This window comes from Coturnix japonica, chromosome 2 (assembly GCF_001577835.2).
Source record: "Coturnix japonica isolate 7356 chromosome 2, Coturnix japonica 2.1, whole genome shotgun sequence".
Classification (NCBI taxonomy): Eukaryota; Metazoa; Chordata; class Aves; order Galliformes; family Phasianidae; genus Coturnix; species Coturnix japonica.
Genome location: NC_029517.1, coordinates 15,200,798 through 15,207,157, shown reverse-complemented (window position 1 = coordinate 15,207,157; position 6,360 = coordinate 15,200,798).

Below are 6,360 nucleotides of genomic sequence, written 5' to 3'. Positions count from 1 at the left end.
AGCAAAGTATGGGGTAAATTACTCTTAGAGGATGCTTTCAAGATTTAATCTACTTCTGTTCAGCAAACCTGGACAAGACCTGCTCAGGTCTTCCAAGGTACGGTGACTGGTGACCCCACATCCCACCACCTCCTTCCTACCTGTGTCAGAGCTATGGGAACACATTACACAAGGTGGGAGTAACAGATGTGCAGTTATCTATAATAAGGGAGCATAGGAACCAAAGAGTTGCAGGAAAATGTGTTTAGTGGAGTGGCGTTAAGAAAAGATTACCAAAAATATCTGCGTGTGGGTGCTGCTGCTTTAATTCGACTTAGGAAATACCAGACAGTAACACTGTAATTAATGCCAGAGAGACAAAATTTTAGCTCAGAAAGAATATGGCAAATCTGGAGCAGAAAGACTGGTGAATCATCAGCATGGGGAAAGCTGTTGAAGTGTTATTTGTGGTGAGATCCTTCAGGGGCCGAGTACAGAGAGGGAAGAAAAGGTGACTGAAAACAGCTATTTCTTGAATGTTTGGAAAATGCTGGAAAGAGAGTGAAGATCCTGTCATACTTTGTTAAGAAAGTTTAGAGACAGAGAAGCTGAAATAGAACTGTGGAAGCAAAACGAAAGCACGAAGAGTAACCTGATCAAATCTCTTGAAAGTAGGAGACAGATCAGAGGAGGGAGCAGTAGTATTAGCTAGAAAGAAATCAATAGAGGCTTTTGTGAGGCCCTTAGGAGATAACTGGGCTTCCGGAAGCTTGAGTTGCAGCGCAGCATCAATAGAACAGGCTGTTCCTTGTTAGCCTTAGTCATAAGAAAGCTGCTGAGGGAGATGAGATGAACTATTCCTCTCCTTCCCCCACAAGCTCCTATCTTTAAAATACCGGAGTTTTAGACGTAAGAGTTTGAAATTCAAATGAAAGGTACATCTTACCTCCAGTTTGCATTTTGTGGGAGTCGTGAGCTTGGGATGCTGGAGCAGAATGGACAGAAGGTGGGTAGAGGTCAGAAATGGGGGAAGCACCACAAGCAGTGATTGTAGAAATGCTGCTCAAGGAGCGGATCACAGCAAGGACAGAGCACCTGGGTGGGCAGCTGAAGTCAGGGGCAGGTAGGAGACACTGAACCATCCTTGTGAAGCTGTGCTCCTTGCACCTGTAAATGTGCATCTTTTTCTTTCACAGTGAATCCATCGAGGAGACAGCAACAGAACATTATATTATGGATAACAACTGCAATTTCATAGTGCTGACTTTATCAAGAGCTGCTCAAACGGCACGTGCACAAGCTCCAGGTGCTTGTCCATGGAACGCCACTGAGAATGTAAAAATAGTCAGACATTAGGTGGGACAAAAACCAGTTGTTATGGGCTCAGGCATGTCTGTTCCCAGGAAACTGCATTGCATTCCCGCCTGTCTGGACTGCAGTGAGGTGCAAAAGAAGATACTCTGGCATATCTCTGTGACCTAAGTGTAAAGTTATTGTTGTTATGTGACGTGCTAGTGGTAGAAATTGGATGAACTTGTCTGGAGACAGCAGAACCTTCTTTCCACTCACTCAATTCAGATAACACCAAAGAGATAAACCCTGGCCAGAGACATCCAAATCAAGAGATAAGTTTTAAACCACACAAGATATTTAGATCTGAATTTTAGATGTTTAACTCGAATGTTCTCTCTTGCTATAGACGACCTTTTGCAACAAATGTTTAAAAATTAGTTTTCTATGATTTCTTTTTTCCTTACTTCTTTTTTTTTATTGCAGTCTGATTTTTCAGTGTCTTTTCCTCCCCTATTTCTTACATCTCCCTTTTTCTTCTGTCAGGCTTTTTTCCTACTTCTTTTTTCCTGCTCTTTCATTAGTCTTTCCTTCCCACACCATCCATAGACAGGTGGGATTCCCCATAAGTTTGTGCTCCATTCTTTCTCACTCTCCAGACCTGGTCCTTTAGTTCCTGGAAGGGAAGTGCACAAAGAGAGGAATGCAGGTGCATGTTGGACCCAAGCTTATATCTTAGGTGTTTCCAAGACAGATTCCCCCTTCCAGTGGGTCATTAAATGGATTTGGCCATGTTGTACACTCACACCTTGACCACTGTCTGAATAACCCAAGTCAAGAAGATCCGCAGTCACTGTGTACTCATTACTGACAGCTATGGGAAAAACAGCAGTCATATTATAGCTGTATCGCCCGTGACGCTATGAACTGTGTGGATAGATTTTAAGGTTTTAATATGGCACTGTTACACATTTGACTTTCTACAGCATAGGACAACATGAAGTGCCTGGCGGCCTGGTCTGGCTGGCCTACACTCCAGCTCTCAGTAATGAAGGAAGGGTGGGCAATGGCAAGTTAGAGCTTGGGTTTAGCTTTTTTGGAAAGAAAATAGATATGGAGTTCTGCTGGTAGTAGAACATTGGGGATTAGGAATTATCAGGGTACAGTTTTTATGTTATCTGTAAAAGCAACAGTACAAATATAAAAATATCGTGCAGGCCAAAATCTAGCGATCTGTGTTAATTCTGCATTTTGTACTGACTCCACCTAAGCCATCTGTCTGGATGTTGTTGGCTGGGCGGTAGTGGCGTCGTATGCAACTTCACTTAATTATCCATTTCCAGGATCAGCCTTCAGCTCAAAAAGATAAGATAAAAGTCAAGACGGAAAGCAAGAATCTGTGATTCACAAGATGTCACAATCTTTGGTTTCTTGACTGAAGTTTCTGAAATAAGAACCACCTGCTCCTGGTAGTAATGAAGCATCTATGACTGGAAAGTCCAATGCCTATTTTAGTAAAGTCTAAATAGAGAAGAGGGAAAAATAAAGCTAAATTATGCCAGAAGCTTCACCAGTGGTCCTGGGAGACTGGAAAGGAAGCACAGCAGATCCTTCAGAGTCTGACAGTCTTACAGTTTGAAAAGCCATTAGTGCCAAAGTCCTACCGCAGCTCGCTCTCAGTTCTGCTACTCTCCTTAACAGTGCGGGAGTGAAGCTGACAAGTATCTCTAACATCAGGGCTGTGACCTTTCGGTTTTTGAATCAAAATATGAGGCTGAGTGCTTGCCTACATCACATGCTTATGTCATGAAAGCCAGCTTAGAAATGTCTGCAAAGGGTCAACTTGTAACACTCTTATCTGAAGTAGCGCTTTACTCTTGGATGTCACCACACTCAGCCGTCCACTTCATTGGACGTACCTCCACTTTCTTTTCAAGAGCAACTTAAAAATATGAACAGTGAAAGAAAGACGGTGTCCAGAAACAACAAGAGGACGGCGCATGACCCCAAACAACACAAAATATCTGGGTGGGAGGTGCTGAACACACACAACTGCTACTTTCAGTTGTAGTTGTAAAGGAACTGAAAGAAATCTGAATTAATGAAATGAGAGCTCAGGGGGAATGGCCTGGCACAAGCCCGGCCTGTGGTTAGTTTAATCATCTATCCGGCTCACCCCTGGTAAATCAGGGTCAGGAAACAATGAGAGGGCTGGGGACTGTTTGTGCCGTTGTTTGCTGACTGCCTGTTTAAAGGAATGTTGGAAGAATGTGCCAAGAATCTGGCCTGGTCAGGGAAAACGTTCTCGTTTTTGAAAGACTGACAGACCCTTACAGGAAAACAGACGAGAGCCGACGTGTCAGTGAAGAGCACTGAAGCCAGCAGAGCTTCCCAAAGCTTCTCCAGCCACTAGAAATACGAGAACCAGCAGGAGAAGCATCAGGAAGGCCAGGCTTGTGGCACCTGGGCAAAGGTGCTGCCTTTGTATTGTACTGCTTTGTAATGCACTGAAACCTAAACATGGAAATTACCTACATACCTGATTTTCACACTCACCTAATTATCTCCACAGGAGCCATGGGCTGGCACAGGCTGTAGGCAGGAATTTTGGGCCTGTAAAGCAGCCCACAGGCAGCACCCGGCCTCATAGGGCACATGCAGAGAAGAGGGCATGAGCAGGAGCAGCCAAGGGCGAGAAGACCTGGTGCTGGTAAGAAGCTCAGTGGAGGCAGCACCAGCACTCACACAGCACAGCTTCTCAGGGAAGGGCAGGGATGCTTCAAGAAGTTAACTCAGTGACTTTCTTTTAAATTTAGAGCATATTCTCAGTGAAAAGCGAACTCCCACGTCTCTACAGTTTTAAACTGTGATCCCATCTGCTCTAAAGTTGAACGCTGAGCTGGGAAAATACCAGGAGACCTCAGCAAGAGGCTGGGGATGAGGCTGGAGGTGGGGCTGCCATCTCCCCTCTGCCACCATGTCCTCCAGAGGTGATTCCGAGGAGTCACTTTACCGAGAATCAAATGGCTGCATTTCCATCCTATTTGGTAATGCATGAAATTCAACTGAAAATGTAAATTCTTGGAGTTAGCAGCAATACGGGCACTCCTATCTTTAGGCCAATGCCATTATACTGGCAGGCTGAAGGAATGGCATTCACATGGAAAATTGTTCTATTTTCATACTATTTTCATGCGTACACCTGTACTACACTAACTAAAATCCAGTCCGAGAACTTGCTAAGACTTACTAGGGGTGTAACCTGGGGAGTGTGAACACCTGTATTCAGTCTGTGTGTCTCTGCAGGAACAGGGCCCATATTGAAGTTACTTTGCTACCCAAATACACCGAACACACGCTTCTTGTTCTCAAGGAGCTTACACACAATTTTCACAGCCTATTTTTACTTTATGGAACACTTTCATCCTCCTGTGTAAAACAATTTAAATGTCTCATGCTGAGGCTGAGGCAGCATAAACACAGTCTAAGGAATGGAAAATAACAGCAGTGCTGCGTCATCTGAAGAATTCAGCTCATCCTGAGGCAGTGCCATGACGTACCTTGACTTCCTTCTTCCCTTTTGCACAGGAAATGTGTTCTTGTAGTTGACTCTTTTTCTATAAATAAGTGGAACATAGTCAGGAAGACACTCACTAGCTTTGGGCTCCACTTTGTGACCTGTGTGAGGACTATATCAAAATATTTTGATGCATATTTTGGCTAGGCTGCTGCAAGATATGGTGGAGGCCTGACAGAATCAACTGCATGCCAGACCTGACCTGGATAAACCCTCCTCTATTCTTGGCTGAATTCTGGAGCTAGAAATACCACAGTGAAGCGGGATGTTGGTTGTGCAAATTTGCTTGGCCACGGGCAGATTCCTCCGCAGCTCACAGGCAGCTGTAGCCAGGATGCAGCCTGGCCCTAGGAAAACACAGAAGGGCTTGGCAAAGCTGGCGATACATGGGGTTCTCCCTGTACCATGCAAACCACTTTGCTTCCCTGTTCTTATATTTTTGGACACAAATCAGAAGTCTTTCTCCCCAAAAATTATCTCCTTCTTTTCTTAAATATGATCTTTTCTTAAATAAGACTATGGAAGATCAGTGCCTGCTTGCTGGTGGTGTTTCAGCTGTTCTTGGGGTATGTTTTCCCTGAGGGTGGCAAACACATCCACATTTGTGGCACATTCCAGTACTGCATTCACTCGATCATCCTTCTTGCTCCCAGCACCTGCTGAGCTCATAAACTGGTTTCTGTCCTACATAGACTAGGAGAAAATGGCAGAGATGGAAGTAAAGAAGATGTAAGGAATAGGGTAAAGCCTGAGATGGAGAGACTTTGAAGCCTTGGAAAGTAAGAGAGACTGTGAGTAACCACACTGGGATCTAGTCAGATGAACTAACATAGGTGCATAATTTGGTTGATTAAAGGCAAAGAGAGATTCAGATTTACTTTACATAGCCGACTGCCTCATACACAGCCTAGGCAAAACAGTATTTGGAGGCTTAAATTGGCTGTAGTTAAAAAGCTTGAAAGCAGTTAATAGCATCCTGTTATTATGTGCAGTGCCTTTAGGAGGAAGATAAACAATTTTGGTTTATTACGGTTTTCTTTCCTATGTGGCACAAATGGGCCCACGATCAAAATGCCTCTCAGCAGAAACCTTCCATGTCCATACTCACTCAGCAGGTCATATTTAACCGATTTCAGTATCCTTCCTGTGCACTCAGTAGTGGACTGATTCCAATTAATGTTCTACAGTTAAAGCTTGCAAGGACTCTTCATTTTTTAACCTCTCTGACTCTGCTGCTCTGCTACTGCTGAGTACACCTCTGACTCTGGCCTGCCTTTGGTGCCATGAAAGCTGTCTGCTTTTTGTCTCTCTCTGTGACTGTTTAGGCTGAGCCGGGTCTTCCAGAATTCATATTTTGAGCACTCTCACCTCATTCCAGATTTCCTAAGAAAAAGCAGAAACGAAAACTCAAACAAATGATTCAATTAAACACTTGTATAACTCTGAAAGACAAAGAGAGAATACCGTGTGGAAAAAGGTATACTTGATCAAACTAGAGAAAAACAATCTGATGA